Source organism: Schistocerca gregaria, chromosome X, assembly GCF_023897955.1.
Source record: "Schistocerca gregaria isolate iqSchGreg1 chromosome X, iqSchGreg1.2, whole genome shotgun sequence".
NCBI classification, from domain to species: domain Eukaryota; kingdom Metazoa; phylum Arthropoda; class Insecta; order Orthoptera; family Acrididae; genus Schistocerca; species Schistocerca gregaria.
This window is the reverse complement of record NC_064931.1, coordinates 556861630-556881683: the sequence shown is the minus strand read 5'-3', so window position 1 is coordinate 556881683 and position 20054 is coordinate 556861630. Positions and strand designations below refer to the sequence as shown.

Genomic DNA, 20054 nt, shown 5'->3' with positions numbered 1-20054 from the left:
ATGTTCCAAAACCCTGCTGCATATCGACGTTAATGATATAGGCTTGTAATTTAATGGATTACTTCTATTGCCTTTCCAGAATATGGGTGTGACCTGTGCAGCTTTCCAATCTTTGGATACAGATCTTTCGTCGAGCGAATGGTTGTATATGATTGTTAAACGGAGCTATAGCATCAGCATACTCTGAAAGGAACGTAATTGGTATACAGTCTGGACAGGAAGACTTGCTTTTTTAAGTGATTTAAGTTGTTTCACTACTCCAAGGATATCTGCTTCTAAGTTACTGGTGTTGGCAGCTGTTATTGATTCGAATTGTGGCATTCGTCTTCTTTGGTGAAGAAATTTCGGAAGGCTGTGTTTAGTAACTCTCCTTTAGCAATACTGTCATCGATAGTAATTCCATTGCGGTCTTGCAGAGAAGGCATTGATTGTGTCTTGCCGCTAGCAAGTCTTACATACGACCAGAATCTTTTTGGATTATTCTCATGAGCATTTGGCTTTTTTCTTTTTCTGTAGCCAATTTTCTGTGCCTTATCTTATGCTGATTTTGCAGTCTGATTACGATACTGAGTCGCGTTTTGACTCTGTTGCCAATGGATCATTTTCACGACCACTGTCATCCGATTAAAATCCGATTCCTTGGGTACCGCCTCTATAATACACCCTCATGCAAAACTTAGGAGAGCCGACTACTCGTGATGCTACTATCTGATTGGTGAACGTGCCAGCCGTGTAGTCTTTGCCAGTAGACAGCGGCGCTAATACTCTCGACCTACACAAAGAGAGCCATTCAACCGCCGACAGCTGTCCGTCAGCCACCAGGCATTGCCCACTCGCAGAGATGAAGGACTAGACAACAGCCCAAGACATACGCCGCCGTAATTCGACGCAAGCTGACAGCCAACTCTGCTCTGCCAAAGGCTGATTCAAGACTATGGTGAGATATAACTGACAAGCCAGTTCCCTTGAGAATCCATTTGTACCGGACTTGCCCAATCCAAGCTCCTTAAGACAGTGTATTTTTGTTGTTTTAATAATCTAAGCAATACACACTCCATCGATCAGGAGAAGTAAACTTCACTCAAAGAGAAGACTACACAGGACACATGGTAATGACACCTAGTATAAGACAGAAACTATGTTTCAACTCTTTCACAGATATACAATAAAATAAAATCCGTAGCTGTACACTGCTTAATTCACTTCAGAGGAATACATGATAGAGCATTCCAGAATTACGAAAAATAACCGTAAAAATGAATGCTGGCATCTTACTTTCTTAGCGGAAATCATTCCACAACCGCTCTGAAATTCGATACATGATGTACATCACAGAATTGTGACTTTCGAGTTTCAACTTCGACTACTTTTGTAAGCACAATCTACCTCATTCTTAGGGGCCCAGAATACACTGACAACAATTTTCAAAATACAGGCTTCTGTTTGACAGCCTGTGGGACTTTTAAGGACCAACCCTAAACTTGTTAATGTATGCTTTCTCATTTACCTGTTTCTTTCTCTTTCCGCCTCTCTCAATGTGGTCGAGTGTTAGTGCTGTAACTTCTGAATGTAGCACGGTGTTTTTAGTAGAAAAAATCTAAGAGTTCCCTTATCCTGTCCGTAGCTGGTTTATTTTAAAGACCGTGACTCATGGCAGTGAAAAAATACTGGGTAAATCGTTCATGACTTCCTCCAAATCCGACAGGAACACACCCCATCAAGCATGCTGTTGCGAGCGATACAGGCGAAATAATTTTCGCAATTCCTTCACCAATCTCTTGGCAGAATTTAAAGATGAGTGATAGGCTGAGATAGCCCGCCCAGCTATCCGCGCTGTCAAATGCGTTGCTTCTCGAGCGGGAAGTCGTACCGGTACCCCGGCACGAATCCGCCCGGCGGATTAATGTCGAGGTCCGGTGTGCCGGCCAGCCTGTGGACGGTTTTTAGGCGGTTTTCCTTCTACTTCGGTGAATGCGGGCCGGTTCCCCTTACTCCGCCTCAGTTACCCTGTGTCGGCGATTACTGCGCAAACACCGTCTCACCGTCTCCACGTACGCGTACACCATGGTTACTCTACCACGTAACATTTGAGGTGTATGAGACGTTCCCCTGGAGGGGGGGGGGGGGGGGGGGGGGGAGGACGGTCCACTGAGCTCTGGGGGTCGAACCGCACAGTAACCCTGGGTTCGGTATGGGGCGGCGGTGGGCTGGGTAGACTGCTGTGGCGTGTTGTGGAGTTGTGAACCACTGAGGGCTACGGCGGGGCGAAGCCTCTCCGCCGTTTATAGATCCCTGGTTTAATACAATACAATACAGTAGGCTGAAATGAAGGTGGGCTGAATCCGGTGTCACTCCAAGATTTAAACCCATTGACAGGACCGAAACTGCGGTTCATTGCCTGAAATAACTTTGTTCATGTGATCAATCTCCGTTGAAAAATGTTTCAGACGCACATATTTCACCGATCTTCCGGTGGCCTTCCTTAATGGAATGATGGAAACATAGTTATAGGTCAGTCTAACGACGACAAGAACGAAGCAGAAACTTTTTACGAAGAAGAGGTCCGAAACGATCAGTTGCCGCTAACTCATGTAGCTTAATGGGAATAATTGCAAACAACTGCCTCTGGTGTGAGATGATGAGTGACTTTGCTTTCTGGCTCGCTTTACAAACTGAGACCACATTTCTGATGTGTCTCTCTGTACCCTTGAAGTGAGAGGTGCGATGGAATTTATGGAAACACTTCTTGGGCACAATTTGAGTATAGCTCAGATGAGTTTACCACAATAATTTGTTCACCAGTTCATCAGGAATACTTAGTAACAACAGGGACGTGTCATGTTTATGCTGCCTAAACAGAACGTTTTTCCTCACCAAATAGTACTGTCAGATGCCAATCTGAAATCTATCCTTAAAGTTTGCTTTGATGTCAAGTAGAATATGGTCCTTGTCTTGTTCCCTGTCAACTTGCTTTAATTAGGTAGGCACATAGTTTTTCTTCGTGTAAAATAAACTGAAATAACTCATTTCTATGAAGTAATTTTTGTGTCTTACTCTCTATGTACACGATTGCTTTCCTTGTTAAAAGATGAATGTCAAATTGCAATAGAAATACCTTACGCTGAGACAAAAGTCGTCGGATGCCCCCTAATACCGTGTAGGACCTCCTCTTGGCCGGCGTAGTGCCTCAACTAGACCTGACATGGAGTCAACAAGTCGTTGGAAGTCCCCTGCAGAAATATTGAGCCATGCTATCGCCATAGCTGTCCATAATTGCGAAACGGTTGACGGTGCAGGATTTTTAGCTCGAACTGACCTCTCGATTATGCCCGATATATATTCGATGGGATTCATGTAGGGCGGTCTGGGTGGCCAAATAATTCGCTCGAATGGTCCAGGATGTTCTTCAACAGTGTAATAAGCTCAAGTGCTTGGCACGAGGCTTTCAACAGGACACCAGTTCGGCGACTTGCGTGTCCCTGGGCCAACGGCACCCGGTTTTCCCAGGCGGTTACTCATCCTAGTACTAACCGGGCCCGCCCTTGCATAACTTCGATGATCGGACGGGAACCTGTGCATCCAATGTGGGAAGGCCGTTGGTACGACATAGCTAAAAGATAACCTTCGCACCAGTTGTAAGTTCCCGATTCGTGGTGGTTATCTCTAGATGTCTCCCTGGAGCAGTTATCTTGCCCGTTCGTTCATTACAAATCGTGAGTCGAATGGAAATGACGGTAAAACAGTAGTGAAATGCGTTTAGGGTTCTCTGCTGCATTCAGTTACAACGCGGCAGCGTGATTTTCATCGAGACTGCGGCACCAGCATTCGATGCTGATACCTGCAGTTCGATACACTTGTCGTTCATGTAAGCGGAAATCCACACGTTGCACCCTTCCGCACGTTTAAGACGTAGAGCGCATTCAACAGCTTTTTCTCATGTAGTCTGCTGAAGTCTACTTATCATACCAGTCGAGACCTAGCCATTGCTCATATCTCTGTCTGGTGTGTTTTGCGATAGCGTATGTTGTTCAAATCCTGCAAGATTCAGTTCCTACAGGCTCTTCATGATGGTGATAAACGAAAACGTGTACATTGTGGATATATTCTGAGCGTATGGTTGGAAGACAACAATTTCTTTTCTCGTTTAGTGGTGAGAGATGAGACTACATTCCATCTAAGACGAAAAGTGAACCGACACAACGCAATAACATATAAAACACAACAAACACATAACACAGTCAAGCACGAAGAAGACTCACAGAAGTTACATGTGTTTTTAGCTGTTACCCGGGGAAGAAATTGCCGGCTTTCTTTTTTCTCAATAAGACGGTTACAGAAATCGTGTTTGAGATCTGGATTTTTCTGCAAGAAAATAACATGACATTATTCAACGGCGCGGAGTACTAGCGAACTGCCACCAGCGTGGAAGAGCATTAATGAGCTGTCTCAACGACGGATCACCTGCGAAAGACGGTTGGGGGGCAGAGGGGCAGAACATGGATCTCGCAATGCACCATTGGCCGGCCTCCAAGATATACTGTTTTTTAAGGGTTTCTGAAAAATCCCACTTTAAACGAGTATGGGTGAAACAACTGCGCCGCATAGCAACAGCAGTGAATGTAGTAACTCGAGCTACATCGTAATGCATGGGACTAGTATTACTGTCATCTGGATGTTTTTCGTGCGTGCGGCGGAGAGTGCATTGAACTTTTGGGAAAGGCAAATGAAAATTTTGATTCTGATTGCAAAAGTACCCCAAGTTTATATGCACGTGCATGAAAAAGATGTACCTTTGTAAGATTAGATGTATTTTCTAAAAATAAAAACTTTATAGTCCCAAGCTTCTACGATGCAAAAAAAATAGTAAAACTGGAAAGACGACGTCGATTTCGATCCATTGACGACATATGTCACCTGGGATGTACACTCCTGGAAATTGAAATAAGAACACCGTGAATTCATTGTCCCAGGAAGGGGAAACTTTATTGACACATTCCTGGGGTCAGATACATCACATGATCTCACTGACAGAACCACAGGCACATAGACACAGGCAACAGAGCATGCACAATGTCGGCACTAGTACAGTGTATATCCACCTTTCGCAGCAATGCAGACTGCTATTCTCCCATGGAGACGATCGTAGAGATGCTGGATGTAGTCCTGTGGAACGGCTTGCCATGCCATTTCCACCTGGCGCCTCAGTTGGACCAGCGTTCGTGCTGGACGTGCAGACCGCGTGAGACGACGCTTCATCCAGTCCCAAACATGCTCAATGGGGGACAGATCCGGAGATCTTGCTGGCCAGGGTAGTTGATTTACACCTTCTAGAGCACGTTGGGTGGCACGGGATACATGCGGACGTGCATTCTCCTGTTAGAACAGCAAGTTCCCTTGCCGGTCTAGGAATGGTAGAACGATGGGTTCGATGACGGTTTGAATGTACCGTGCACTATTCAGTGTCCCCTCGACGATCACCAGAGGTGTACGGCCAGTGTAGGAGATCGCTCCCCACACCATGATGCCGGGTGTTGGCCCTGTGTGCCTCGGTCGTATGCAGTCCTGATTGTGGCGCTCACCTGCACGGCGCCAAACACGCATACGACCATCATTGGCACCAAGGCAGAAGCGACTGTCATCGCTGAAGACGACACGTCTCCATTCGTCCCTCCATTCACGCCTGTCGCGACACCACTGGAGGCGGGCTGCACGATGTTGGGGCGTGAGCGGAAGACGGCCTAACGGTGTGCAGGACCGTAGCCCAGCTTCATGGAGACGGTTGCGAATGGTCCTCGCCGATACCCCAGGAGCAACAGTGTCCCTGATTTGCTGGGAAGTGGCGGTGCGGTCCCCTACGGCACTGCGTAGGATCCTACGGTCTTGGCGTGCATCCGTGCGTCGCTGCGGTCCGGTCCCAGGTCGACGGGCACGTGCAACTTCCGCCGACCACTGGCGACAACATCGCTGTACTGTGGAGACCTCACGCCCCACGTGTTGAGCAATTCGGCGATACGTCCACCCGGCCTCCCGCATGCCCACTATACGCCCTCGCTCAAAGTCCGTCAACTGCACATACGGTTCACGTCAACGCTGTCGCGGCATGCTACCAGTGTTAAAGAGTGCGATGGAGCTCCGTATGCCACGGCAAACTGGCTGACACTGACGGCGGCGGTGCACAAATGCTGCGCAGCTAGCGCCATTCGATGGCCAACACCGCGGTTCCTGGTGTGTCCGCTGTGCCGTGCGTGTGATCATTGCTTGTACAGCCCTCTCGCAGTGTCCGGAGCAAGTATGGTGGGTCTGACACACCGGTGTCAATGTGTTCTTTTTTCCATTTCCAGGAGTGTAGTAGATGTACTTATAAGGGTTTCAGCGTCGTCCGCCAACAGATAGCTTAATAACAGCTACCAGAGCGCCACTGATATCTACCCTTTAATAGGAAATGCTCACAGCCAGAAGACTCTGTATGGCTCTGAGTAATATGAGACTTAACTTCTGATGTTATCAGTCCCCCAGAACTTAGAACTACTTAAACCTAACTAACCTAAGGACATCACACACATCCATGACCGAGGCAGGGTTCTAACCTGCGACTGTAGCAGTCACGCGATTACTGACTGAAGCGCCTAGAACCGCTCGGCCACAGAGGCCGGCAACACTGACCCGAATATAGAATAAATTTACTTTACTTCACGTCTATAATCACACTTTGTTTTGTCATCAGACTATCGGTTTTATAAGACATAGTTTGATAAAAAAATTGTGACCATAGTCGTGAAGCAAAGGAGATATTCTTTTCACAGCAGGAAATCGATACGTAAGTAAACTTGCATTTCCAGTGAAATTCAGTTTTTAGTGGTATGTTTCCAACAGTGCATGGGACGATGTGGCTTGTGTGCATTGTTACATCTGTCACCATGCATCGAAGGCTCATTAATAGCTTATACCATGCGTGCACCACAGGGACATTATTCGAATATTCAACCGCTATCGTGAGACATAGAACCCTGAACATCTATTTAGTAGTGGCTGTCACTGCTCAACAACAGCAGCTGATACCGCTACCTACAAATTATGACTGTTAAATATCCCGAGGAGTGTGCAACGAAAATGTACGCTGCCTTTCGGAGGCAACAGGGTGTGCTGTGTCGACAAAGGCAATACCCGACCTTGTCCATACGATCAATTTGGCCTGTAGGTGTCCTTTACGAACAGTAGTATAAAGCACCAGGACCGTGGTGCATGAGGAAGATGCAAAAGGGAAGACGTGGGCGGTAGCTGGATCAGTGTTCAGTTCTCTTCACGCACGAGTGCAGGATATCTGACGCCTGACGATCGTTATAGAAGAGTGTGAATACGACTGGGTACCAATGCAAGGGTAACGCGGCCGTTCTATGGGTTCAGCATGGAGGTGGATCAGCCACCTTGTATCGTGTAAGACGCATCTCATCATAATCTAACGGATAGGGTCAGCAGCGATCTGCAGCTGTTTGCTGATGACGCTGTAGTGTGCGGGACAGTGTCGTCGTAGTGTGACTGTAGGAGGATACAGCAAGACTTAGGCAGAATTTCTATTTGGAGTGACGAGTGACAGCTTTCTCTAAATGTAGAAAATTTTAACTTTATGGGGACGAGTTAAAAAAAAACAATTCTGTATTGTTCGAATAGAGTATTGGTGGTGTGCTGCTTGATACAGTCACGACGGTTAAATACCTAGGCCTAATGTTGGAACGCGATGTGAAATGGGTAGTAGGGAAGGCGAATGTTCGTCTTCGGTTAATTTGGTATATTTTAAGAAAGTACAGCTGGTCTGTTAAGGAAGTCACGTATAAACCACTATTGAGATCTATTCCTGAGTACTGCTCAAGTATCTGGGATCCTCACCATGTTGGCTTAAAAGAAGGCATTGAAGCAATTCAGGGGCGTACTGCTTAGAATTGTTACCGGTAGATGCGATCAGCACGCGAGAATCACAGAGATGCTTCGTGAACTGAAAAGCGAATCCCTGAATGGAAGACGACGTTCTTTTTGGGAAACGGTATTAAGAAAATTTAGAGAATAGGTACTTGTGTCAGAGCGCAAAACGATTCTATTGCCGCCTTTGTATATTTCTTGTAAGGACCACGAAGATAAGAGTTATTGCTACTCGTATGGAGCATACAGACAGTCGGTTTTCCGTTACTCCATTTGGGAGTAGAACAGCAAAGGGAATGACTGTAGTGGTACAAGGTACCCTCTGAAACGTGCCGTATGGTGGCTTGCGGAGTATGTATGTAGATGTCGATCGCAGTCGAGGAAAATTTGAGGACTTTGCGGCACTGCGGTCAACATTTCGGCGAAGGGGTTCGTCTAGCAGCACGATGAAGCATGGGCACATAGCGCCCACCTGACGACACAGGCATGAACCAAATGAAATGGCCTACAATAACTGCTCTTATGCACCAGATACAGTATGCTTGGGACAAGTTTAAAATTACTGTGCTCCGTCACGAGAACTCTTCTCACAATCTGGATGACTTCAAGAAATCCACGGTGGACAGGAAGCCAAGGAGAACCCTAGCATGCCACAATGAATGCGGTGGAACGACATGTTACCAGTGTTACCCATCACAAGATTTTGACTTCACCGAAGAATAAAGATGTACACTTCCCAACAGAGAGTCACTATTTTCGTTATTTTTACGTTATTTCTACATCTACATGGTTACTCTGCAATTCGCACTTAAGTGCCTGGCAGAGGATTCATCGTACCATTTTCATACTACTTTTCTACCATCCCACTCTCGAATGGCGTGTGGGAAAAAGGAACACTAAATCTTTCCGTTCGAGCTCTGATTTCTCTTATTTTATTATGATGATGATCGTTCCTCCCTACGTAGCTGGGTGTCAACAAAATATTTTCGCATTCGGAAGAGAAAATTGGTGATTGAAATCTCGTAAATAGATCTCGCCGCAAAGAAAACCGCCTTTATTTCAGTGACTGCCATCCCAACTCGAGTATCATATCAGTGACACTCTCACCCCTACTGCGCGATAACACGAAACGAGCTGCCCTTTTTAGCACTTTTTCGATGTCCTCCGTCAATCCTACCTGGTAAGGATCCGCGCAGCAGAGGACGAACAAGGGTAATGTAGGCTGTCTCTTTAGTGGGTTTGTCGCATCTTCTAAGTGTTCTGCCAACAAAGCGCAGTCTTTGTTTCGCCTTCCCGACAGTAAAGTTCTTTTATTTGTTTTATCAGGCTTATTATTTCTTTTCCTGCTCCCTTTATATCTAAGGTGACAAATGGTCAGGTAGCGCTAAACATTTTTGGAGCAGTATATTACACAGAGAACTCATTTTATCCCAGAACCACAATCTGCTATAAACAAATGAGTAGACGCAGCACAGGCAGGCGAGGAGGCAGCGAGTTCTCCCCACCGTTTGGACGAGGCTGTGCTCCTGAGTCGCCCAGTGTGTCAGGCTAGGCCGCGGGGAGCCTGAAGTTCGTAGCGAATCGCGCGGCTGAATTTACAATGTGTAAGATGATATACAAACTGCAAATTGGGACATAGCCGTGCGGGAAGCCCTCAGTACGAATTGGGCGTCTGAAAATAACATTTGAGTAGAAGAAATGCCAGCAGTAAAAGGACCTGGCATGGCCGCTGCCCGCTATACACAGTGGTAAGTTATCTTCTAAGCTGCCGGTTTAGGGAACTCCGTAATAAATTATTTTACCGATGTGTACTAATTTTTTTGCTGTGATGATGGCTAGGTAATAGTTGTTAGCAAAGACACGTCCCCAGTCGAACTTTTTCTTCATCGTACACATATAATTACAAGTGCAACGATCGCGTAGAGTAACGCGTAATCTGCTACAGGGCTATAACTTGAACAATCTTTTTTTATGAGTCGCTTCTTGCGCTTCTGCCTAGGATCTTCATCACATCTTATTCTGACTTGTTGACAATCCAGCAGGGTTGATTTTCCAGCAATGACTAGGCGGATGTTATCAATTAAGAATTGGAAAGTGCAGCACAGATGAAATACAGGGAGTTTCAGGTGACCTTAACGCTATAGTTTCATTCAACCCTCAGTATTATAGCTGCCCTTCATAAACCACACGGGAGATTTCATATCCTTTCGCTCGCTGTGTGCAAACTGTTAGTCCTATAGAAAAAATGAGCAGGACCATTTTGTAGGAAACTTAGTTTAGTCAAATCTTGTGCTGGGGTACGTTTCCGCTGGAGGCCACGGTTTTCGAGTTATTCAAGAAAGACTTACCAAAGTGTCCTTCAAACGCAGCTCCACCCGACACTCATCCTTCACTAGTCAGGATTTTTCCTATGTTGTTCGTGGCACTCCCTATTACCACTGTACAAACTATTGTCGGTAGTCGACCTGTTTTGGTCTCTATTCATTACGCTAGTACGCCAACAACATAGTCAGATACTTCGTTAACATTATTAATTCAAACGTGCCCGTGTGAGTAATGAACGAAAAATGATTTCTGTAAGCATTACGCTAAAACAATTTACTTTGACAATTCGACCCAAACTTACCACTTAAAAGCACAGTAGTTTCGTAGGCAGAAGGCCTGACGAATGCAACGATGTAATTGTTTATTTTACGCTGTTAAATTCACAAACTGTTAGTGTAAGATTTACAAAAAATGTTCATATGTGTGTGAAATCTTATGGGACTCAACTGCTAGGGTCATCAGTCCCTAAACTTACGCACTACTTAACCTAAATTATCCTAAGGACAAACACACACACCCATGCCCGAGGGAGGGCTCGAACCCTCGCCGGGATCAGTCGCACAGTCTATGACTGCAGCGCCTTAGATCGCCCGGCTAATCCCCCGCGGTTAAGATTGAGACACACATTTTAAAATTTTTAAGTGCCGACTAAGCCGGTGCCGTAATATGGCCAGTCAATAAAGACGAAAAAGGCCGTGCGGTTCTAGGCGCTTCAGTCTGGAACCGCGTGACCGCTACGGTCGCAGGTTCGAATCCTGTCTCGGGCATGGATGTGTGTGACGTCCTTAGGTTAGTTAGGTTTAAGTAGTTCTAAGTTCTACGGGACTGATGACCACAGATGTTAAGTCCCATAGTGCGCAGAGCCATTTGAACCATTTTTGAAGACCAAAAAAATTCAAATGCAGGAAATAATTCATGTAGTCGCTCGCATTAGTACAATGGTGGGAAGGGGTGTCACGAACAACATATCCTGACCAGTGGGGGCTGAATGTGGGAGTGGGGGTGCGTTTGTAGGTCACTTTTGTACGTTTCCTTTGAATAACTCGAAAACTACGGCCCCTAGCGAAAACGTATCCCAGTACTAAATTAAACTACATTGGAAATCCTACAAAAACGTCCCGTTCAATTCTTCTGTAAGACTAATAGGTTATACGTAGCTAACGAGTGAATATGTACATAATCTCTCGGGTGGTTTACGAAGGCCGTACTAACACAGCGGGTTACATAAAACGATAGTGTTAGGGGCAGCTGAATTACCCTGTGAACAACAAATTTCTATCGGTGAGGGGGAGAAATGAAGAACAATAAAAACTGTACTGGCGCCGTATACAACTACATACAACCAGCAGCATTGCGATTCGTGTGCGTAATCTGCACCTAGAAAACAATTGCTTATTTCACAGTAGGACGGCAGTCGATGCTCTCAGAGCCAGAAGACAGCCGGACAGGCTATCTTTTTCGAATGGCGTCGATAAATCGTTTACCGTATAAACTAGGATAGATGGACATTGGCAAATGGTGGGCAAGTCAAAGATGCAGTGTGACTGCAGAGGCGTCTCCGTGAGGGCCACGCGCTAGCGACGGAGGCTGTATGTAACTGATAGGAGCGAGTGCTGCAATCGCTATGCCAAAATTTATTTCCACTGCACTGCAAATAAGCATAGTCGGACAGGATCCTCTTTAGCTTTTACGGTGTTAGAGTGCCTTTTTTGTTTTGGTGAGAAGCTGAAACGGATTATCCTCTGGCAAACATCCGCGGAAGGATGAGGCATTGTTATTACGTGGACTGGTAAATACCTATGTCATTGTACGTTTCTCCAGATTCAGGCATATGACAGGAACGATCATTCGAAGCAAACATTTTTAGTTATCGTGGACTCTAAACCGCATACCTAAAGGGCTATGGGCACGTCTTCACCTATGATACCGTGAATCAAACCTTTTCTACTGTAAGCTCTTTGCTTTTCGTATTTTGAGAGGTGGTAGTAGGGACCAAAGAAAGAAACGAAAATGGATTCGTGGTTTCCTGTCAGAAAGTTCACAGCTGCTAATAACTAAGGGAAAGTCATCGAGTAAAATAGAAGCTACATCTGGCGTTTCCCAAGGGAGTTTTATGGGACCTCTGCTGTTCCTAATACATTTAAATGATATAGGAGACAATAAGAACAGTCCTCTTCGATTCTCTGCGGATGATTCTGCCATTTACAGTTTAGAAAAGTCATCAGATAACAAAAGCAACTGAAAAATGATTTAGAGAAGACATCTGTACTGTACGAAAATTGGCAGTTGACACTAAATAAAGAAATGTGCGAGGTCATCCGCACGAATACTAAAAGGAACCCATTAAATTTGTGTTACACGATAAACAGGAAAAATCTAAAGGCTGTCAACTCAAGTAAATAACTAGAGATTACAATTATGAACAACTTAAACTGGAAACATCACATAGGCTATGTTGGGGAGGGCGGGAGAGGCGAACTCAAGACTGCCTTGTATTAGCAGAAGACTCAGGCGATGCGACAAAGACACTAAGGAGACTACCTATACTTGCTTCTCCGTCTTCTGCTAGAGTACTGTTGTGCCCTATGGAATCTTTACCAGACATGATTGATGGAGGACACTAAAAAAGTTCGATGAGAAGCAGCTCGATTTCTACTATCGTGAAGCAGGCGATAGGCTTTCAGGGATATGATACGCGAATTGGATCAATCATCCAGTAAGTTCCACAGTATATTTCGTGACCATATTCACTGCAAATGTAAATATTGTATTGATGTTCATTCTGTGGATCAATTGTTTTATGGCTAAAAAATATGTTTACTACCTGTCTGTCATACTCTTAGGCGATTTTGTGGTTATCTACACGTTGGGACACCCAGTTAAATAAATGTTGACTTCGCTTAACAAAATCTTATTACATCCAACATTTTTGTAAGTGATAATGGCATAAGGCCGAAAACGTGGTAATAGTAAAAAATGTAGAAATCTGTGCAGTCAAACGGCGGAAATATCGTTCGAACGTTATTACATAACTGTGGGCCAGAAGTATGAAAAGATTAACAAAGTTGTTTTGGTTGCGGTGAGATGTTTTCACGAAATTTCAATCACCAACTTCTTCCCCAGGATGCGGAAACATTCAGCTGACTCTTATCTACACAGGCAAAAATGATCATCTAATGAAATTGGAGCTCGCACGGCGAGGTGGAAGTGTTCGTTTTTCCCATGCGCTGTTCGAGAGTGGAACGGTAGGGAAATAGTGTGAAAGTTTTTCGAAGAACCTTCCAACACTTAGTTAAGTGTGAACTGAATATCAGTAATTCAGATGTACGAGGTGCATTCAAGTTCTAAGGCCTCCCATTTTTTTCTAATTAACTACTCACCCGAAATCGATGAAACTGGCGTTACTTCTCGACGTAATCGCCCTGCAGACGAACACATTTTTCACAACGCTTAGGCCATGATTCCATGGCAACGGCGAAGGCTGCTTTAGGAGTCTGTTTTGACCACTGGAAAATCGCTGAGGCAATAGCAGCACGGCTGGTGAATGTGCGGACACGGAGAGTATCTTTCATTGTTGGAAAAAGCCAAATGTCACTAGGAGCCAGGTCAGGGAGCACGAGGAATCACTTCAAAGTTGTTATCACGAAGAAACTGTTGCGTAACGTTAGTTCGATGTGCGGGTGCGTTGTCTTGGTGAAACAGCACACACGCAGCCCTTCCCGGACGTTTTTGTTGCAGTGCAGGAAGGAATTTGTTCTTCAAAACATTTTCGTAGGATGCACCTGTTACCGTAGTGCCCTTTGGAACGCAATGGGTAATGATTACGCCCTCGCTGTCCCAGAACATGAACACCATGATTTTTTCAGCACTGGCGGTTACCCGAAATTTTTTTGGTGGCGGTGAATCTGTGTGCTTCCATTGAGCTGACTGGCGCTTTGTTTCTGGATTGAAAAATGGCATCCACGTCTCATCCATTGTCACAACCGACGAAAGAAAGTCTCATTCATGCTGCCATTGCGCGTCAACATTTCTTGGCAACATGCCACACGGGCAGCCATATGGTCGTCCGTTAGCATTCGTGGTACCCACCTGGATGACACTTTTCGCATTTTCACGTCGTGATGCAGGATTGTGTGCACAGAACCCACAGAAATGCCAACTCTGGAGGCAATCTGTTCAACAGTCATTCGGCGATGCCCCAAAACAATTCTCTCCACTTTCTCGATCATGTTGTCAGACTGACGTGTGAGCCCGAGGTTGTTTCGGTTTGTTGTCACACGATGTTCTGCCTTCATTAAACTGTCGCACCCACGAACGCACTTTCGACACATCCATAACTCCATCAACACATGTCTCTTTCAACTGTCGATGAATTTCAATTGGTTTCACACCACGCAAATTCAGAAAACGAATGATTGCACACTGTTCAAGTTAGAAAAACGTCGCCATTATAAGTATTTAAAACAGTTCACATTCTCGCCGCTGCCGGTAAAATTCCATCTGCCGTGCGGTGCTGCCATCTCTGGGCCGTAATGACAATGAACGCGGCCTCATTTTTAAACAATGCGTATGTTTCTATCTCTTTCCAGTCCGGTGAAAAAAAATCGGAGGCCTTAGAACTTGAATGCACCTCGTAGATGTATATTTTTAGCATTTGCTCAAGTTTAGCTCTGGAGCTTCTTCAGACTCTTATAAATGATGGTCAGCTGACTAGACTGGTAAACGTAAATATATGGTCTCCCTTCGAAGTGAGGCCAATTTGTGTGCACACATTTCTGCATTCGTTCTTAGTCATGCACAAAGCATTAACGCATGTCATTTACAGCAACGCTGAAAAGCATGTTTGGCGTTTTTTGCCTCCTGGTGAATCGAAAACAACCCGTATGTAGTAAGCTGACTAAGCTACATGTGCAACAAGTTGACAGATTGTGGTGGCACTTTTTACAGTGTAAGTACTTAGTTAAAGATCGTGAAACAGTTGCGCATGAATACATCACGAAAAATAGTTCCTTAGTAACGCTAATTACTTTCGTTTCTTTTGTGTCTTGGTATCAGTGATAGCTGACAAACGTTCAGGCGTAAATACTGAAGTTTCCTGCTACGGTATTTTACAGGTCGAATTTTCACGAGTGTTGGAGGAGAACAAATGTAGCAACGTAAGACCGGAGATCTCATTCCGGCGAAAACTCGTAAACCGCGAAGTTTGATTAGTTGAGTTGATGAGTCTTTGATGCTGTTTGTTTACGGGACGCACTAAATATCAAGGTGGCTTTGTTCGGCAACAAGCTGGAGGGAAACAGATACGTTCTTTCGAAATAACTTTCTTTTCCGCGAGACTCTTTACGGTTAAAATGGAAGACGATTATCACTAGTAGAATTATCGCGAAAAAAAGAGGAACAGGGGTTTTTCACTGAAAAACGAATGTTTAATCGTATCGTGGAACAATCATCAATGAGCGCTCGCTGTTTCGCACTTGTAATGATGTGGCTAAAAAGAATGTTTACAAAACAACGTGAGAATAGCAGCTGCACTCGTACAGTTTACGAAGGGCAGATCGTGAGTACAACTGACCGATCTCTGATCCCTTCTAGACGATAGTTACTGCAATAATGAATGAGCAAACTTCGTTTCCAGCCTTATCTAACTTCAGTAGACAACACATTTGTCACTCGCTTAAAGAGCACTCTGGTCGCTTTGGAGCGCTGTAAAACGCGCACCAGAACAGTAGTCGTAAAAAAGTTCTAACTGGCAGGGACTATAGTCGAGTGACGCTCCTCGTCGATGACAATCGGCATCAAGCCCGACAGGAACTGCTAATTCCCATGCGCTGTTCGAGAGTGGAACGGTAGGGAAATAGCGTGAAAATGGTTCGAATAGGCTTCTAACAATTACTTAAGTGTGAACTGAATAGCAGTCATGCAAATGTAGATGCATATTTGTGGCATTCGCTCAAAGTTTAGCGCTGAAGCGTCTTCACACTCTTATAAATGATTCTTTAACGCTGTATATTCCCAAAACTCCAGTACCATTCAAGCATTAAGTCCGTTACTTAAGTAAAACAGGCGTTATTCTTACACTCAGTTGAAAAACGTTGCATACGTGGTCAGCTGGCTAGACTGGTAAACGTAAATATACGTACACACCACTCATTTACAGTTGGGGGTAGCCCCCTTCGATGTGAGACATATTTGAGTCCACACATTTCTGCATTCCTTCTTAGTCATGTACAAAACATTAACGCATGTCATTTACAGTAACGCTGCAAAGCATGTTTGGCGTCTTTTGCCTTCTGGTGAAGCGCAAACAACCCGTATGTAGTAAGCTGACTAAGCTACATGTGCTCCAAGTTGACAGATTTTGGTGGCACTTTTTACAGTGTAAGGACTCAGTTAAAGATCGTGAAACAGTTGCGCATGAATACACCACGAAAAATAGTTCCTTAGTAACGATAATTACTTTCGTTTCTTTTTTGCCGTTTCATCAGCATAACCTGACCAACGTTCAGGCGTAAATACTGAAGTTTCCCGCTACTGTATTTTACAGGTCGAACTTGCACGAGTTTTGGAGGAGAACAAATGTAGTAACGTAAGACCAGAGATCTCATTCTGGCGAAAACTCGTAAACCGCGAAGTTTGATTAGTTGAGTTGATGAGTCTTTCATGCTGTTTGTATACGGGGCGCACTAAACATCAAGGTGTTGTTGTTCGGCAACAAGCTGGAAGGAAACAGATACGTTCTTTCGAAATAATTTTCTTTTCCGCTAGGCTCTTTACGATTAAAATGGAGAACGACGTCTATCGCTAGTAGAATTATCGCGAAAAAAAGAGGAACAAGGGTTTGTCACTGAAGAACCAATGTTTAATCGTATCGTGGAACAATCATCAATGAGCGCTCGCTTATTCGCACTTGTGATGGATGTGGCTGAAAGAAGTGTTTAAAACGAAATGTGAGAATAACAGGTGCAGTCCTACAGTTTACGAAGTGCAGAGCGTGAATGCAACTGAACGACTGCTAATCTCTTCTAGACGATGGTTACTGCAATAATGAATGAGCGAACTTCGTTTCTAGCCCTGTATAACTTCAGTGGACAATACATTTGTCACTCCCTTAAAAGAGCACTCTGGTCGCTTTGGAGGCTGTAAAACTCGCACCAGAACAGTATTCGTAAGAAGATTCTAACTGGCAGGGACTATACTCAGGTGACACACCTCGTCGATGACAATCGGTAACAAGCCAGACAGGAACAGTTGTTGTTTGTGAATGTGGGACAATTTCAACCAATTTACAAGTGGACATTGCGACAGGAAGTGCGTGCAATAGGCATTTGGAGTCAGACACATCACAAAAGAAAATTTCTCACAGCGGAACGTGAAGCTGCACATATCTGATAATTCAGAAACACAGAAACTGAGCAGTATGTGACTGGAGACGTGTGGTGTGGTCCGAAGCGTTGCGATTCTAGCTTTTTTTTTCAAATGATGCAAAGCGTTCAGAACAATGTTGGGCCAATGTAACGTTTGGCCAGCAGTGGTTTCTGTGACGTTCTGCGTGTGTCTTCCGTACCATTTATTTCAAAATTTTCTATGACCAAGTGTTACAATTGTTAAACCTATCCATAAGAAAGTTAAAGACAGTCGCATACAGTTATCGTCCAGATTCATTACTGACTTCTTTTTCCAAAATATCCGAAAATATAATGTGCTCAAAAGTAGTCTCACATTTCTGTGGAAACATTTTACTTACGGTATCACAGTTTGCGTAAGAGAAGGGTTGCTCGACTGAAAATGCTATTTGTACAGTTATTCATAAACAGTACAAGCCTTAAATAAAAAATATCTCGAGTAGGTATATTTGTGATATTTCCAAGACGTTTTATTATGTAGGCCATTAGACAAACTCAAGTTTTGTGGAACAGATGCCTTTATTCACGTCTAGTATAATCTTACTTAACAAAAGAATGCAAAAGGTAGTGCCGAGAAGCCAAAGAATGTCAGAAAGCTAGAAAATTTTCGAGACTGGGGAGAAATCACAAAGGGAGTCTCACAGGGTTCAATTTTGGATACACTTCTATTCGTTATATATGTGAGTGACCTTATAATTCCAGTTCAACAAGCAAACCTGGTACTTTTTGTAGAAGATACTAGTGTTGTGATAAAAATCTCATCAGAGAGAAATCAACAGAGGAGATGATAAACGATATTTTCTAATGAATGCTAAATTAGTTCTCACCAAATAGACAATCCAAATTTTTGAATAATAAAAAAACGCACTGTATTCAGTTCTGTATAAGAAATAGATTTATATCAAGAATTTTTGTAGCACATGAGGATTAGTCAGTAAGTAGAGTAGAATGCTCCAAAATTTTGGGTGTACATAGTGTGAAAACGTGAACTGGAAGAAGCATATTACCGAGTTTCTCAAATAATTTAGTGCAGCTGCTTCTACTCTTCGTATAATTTCTAATCCTGGAAACGAACGAATCAACCTCCTGACATATTCTGCAAATTTCCACTTAATACTGTCTTATTGAATCGTTTTCTGTGGTAACCCATCACTTAGAAAGAAAGTGTTGACTGCACAAAAGCGAGCAATAAGAATAATATTTGCTCTTCACCCACGTACATCATTTAGGAACATGTCCAAGAGCTAGGATTTTTAAATCCGCCATCACAACACATATTCGCTAGTGAAATTCGTCATAGATACTCCGTCACAACTTGAGAAGAACTGTGATGTCCATACCTACTACACTAGTATGAAAAAATGCCTTATTACCCATTATTACAGCCGTCAGTGCGTGAGAAAGGACTTCAATATGCAGCAATAAAAATCTCATATCGTTTGTCCAATAACATAAAATGTCTCACAGGTAGCAAAGCAAGCTTTAAATCTACTTAAAATCATTTTTCCTTGAAAACTCCTATTCCTTTGACCAATATCTACTTAATAACTGGTAGCCTGTTTTAAAAATCCCTTTTTTTAAGTGTAGAGCACAGCTGCACGAATAGGACTAAAATAATAATGTGTTTATTAATGTTAACACTAATCATTTACACATGTCCTGTGAAATGACTCATCATTTCGATAAAAGAGTCCTTCAAATGATCTGTGCAGTATGTAACTAACTAATTAATTTGGCCCTTTTTTCTACATGTTCACTATGTGTGTGCTGTCGACGCTCCCGGCTTCCAAGATTATCACAGGGCTGCACGGTTACTTTCATGGGTTGACAAATACCCAGAAACTTATTGCACCTCGAATGGTCCGTTATATCGGTCATATAAACCCATTTTAATCCAACATAAAATGTTTAAAACTATATGGAATAACTGGCAAAACGTAGCAGTCACCACTTCCGCAGTGTGGGAGTTCTACTGAACGTTATCACCAAAGTTGGGGGTAGCCCCCTTCGAAGTGAGACCTATTTGAGTCCACACATTTCTGCATTAGTTCTTAGTCATGCACAAAACATTAACGCATGTCATTTACAGTAACGGTGCAAAGGATGTTTGGGGTCTTTTGCCTTCTGGTGAAGCGCAAACAACCCGTATGTAGTAAGCTGACTAAGGTACACGTGCACCAAGTTGAAAGATTTTGGTGGCACTTTTTACAGTGTAAGGACTCAGTTAAAGATCGTAAAACAGTTGCACATGAATAGTGTACGAAAAATAGTTTCTTAGTAACGCTAATTACTTTCGTTTTCTTTGCGCCTTTGTATCAGCGAAAACTGGCCAACTTTGAGGCGTAAATACTAGTGTTTCCCGTTACTGAATTTTACAGATCTAAGTTTTACGAGTTTTAGAAGAGAACAAAT

The 20054-nt window shown here is 43.8% G+C and overlaps 1 protein-coding gene and 1 pseudogene across 5 annotated transcripts in view; one reads left to right on the top strand and one right to left on the bottom strand.

Annotated features, from left to right (window-relative positions):
* The window catches only part of LOC126298590 (cAMP-regulated phosphoprotein 21), a 1220135-nt gene that overhangs the window by 75781 nt on the left and 1124300 nt on the right, over positions 1–20054 (top strand). The window lies entirely within an intron of this gene.
* Positions 3483–3601, bottom strand: LOC126299705 (5S ribosomal RNA; annotated as a pseudogene).